The sequence below is a fragment of the Henckelia pumila genome, chromosome 2 (assembly GCF_033568475.1).
Source record: "Henckelia pumila isolate YLH828 chromosome 2, ASM3356847v2, whole genome shotgun sequence".
Classification (NCBI taxonomy): domain Eukaryota; kingdom Viridiplantae; phylum Streptophyta; class Magnoliopsida; order Lamiales; family Gesneriaceae; genus Henckelia; species Henckelia pumila.
Window position 1 is genome coordinate 188,624,374 of NC_133121.1, and position 1,116 is coordinate 188,625,489.

The 1,116-nt window shown below is 39.5% G+C and overlaps 1 non-coding gene across 1 annotated transcript; it reads left to right on the forward strand.

Annotated features, from left to right (window-relative positions):
- The first annotated feature begins 314 nt into the window (after positions 1 to 314).
- LOC140885685 (small nucleolar RNA R71) lies at positions 315 to 420 on the forward strand. Its single transcript, XR_012151103.1, has one exon. It is a non-coding gene; the product is annotated as a small nucleolar RNA R71 (small nucleolar RNA).
- Positions 421 to 1,116: the final 696 nt, after the last annotated feature.

Genomic DNA, 1,116 nt, shown 5'->3' on the forward strand with positions numbered 1-1,116 from the left:
TTATGGCAGTCGCCAGTGATGCTGTCTCAGTATAAATTTGATTCCCTTTGGTCAGTGCAGCCAACTGTGTAGAAATAGTAGCCATCTGAGCAGTCAAATCAGTGAATGCATCAACCTCATGAATTCCAGCAGGCTTCCTTATTGCAGATCTCTCACTCGGCCACTGATAACTGTTAACAGTAATTTGCTCAAGCATCTCATAAGCCTCCTCAAGAAATTTATAAAATATTGAACCTCTAGTCGCAGCATCCACAGAAATCCTCGTTGGGCCATTCAAACCATTGTAGAATAACTCAAATTGTTCCATGTCCGGAAAATTATGGTTCGGACACTTCCTAAGCAATTCCTCGTACCGCTCCCAAGCTTCATACAGTAGCTCATAATCTTGTTGTTTGAAAGTAGTGATCTCAATTTTCATCTGGGCAGACTTGGCAGGAGGAAAATACTTAGCCCGAAATTTGGATGCCATGTCTCCCATGTAGTGATACTCCCAAGAGGTAATGACTGCAACCAACTACGAGCATTGTCCCTAAGAGAGAACGTGAACAATCGTAGTCTGATGGTGTCCTCAGTAACACCATGAATCTTCACTGTGTCAGCAATCTTCAGAAAAGTACGCAGGTACAAATTTTGATCTTCAGTAGCTGCACCCCTAAACTGATTCTGCTGCACCATATTAATCAGATTTGGCTTCAACTCAAAATTATTCGCCGTGATGTTCTGCCGAGCTCTCTCAAAATAATGATTATTGATCACCGGTCGAAAGTGATCTCTGATTGGCACCGAAGCATTATTGACAACTCTTTCTCTTTCTCTTTCTTAAGCCATTTGTTGCAACTCTTCTCTTCTAGCTTTTCGCAAAGCTTTAGTAGTTTTCTCGATTTCCGAATCAAAGAGCAGTGAGTCGTAACTTTGGCTTTTTTGCATAAACTGCATAGACAGGAAAAATTTAAAATTAGAACCAACAAAATAAAATAAAATGCTCTAAATCAAAATTAAGACTAATTAGCACAATTATATAAATAAAATAAAATTCAATTCCCCGGCAACGACGCCAAAAACTTGTTGCATATTTTTCGCTCGCAAGAGCACAATGTCGAGTTATAATACAGGAAT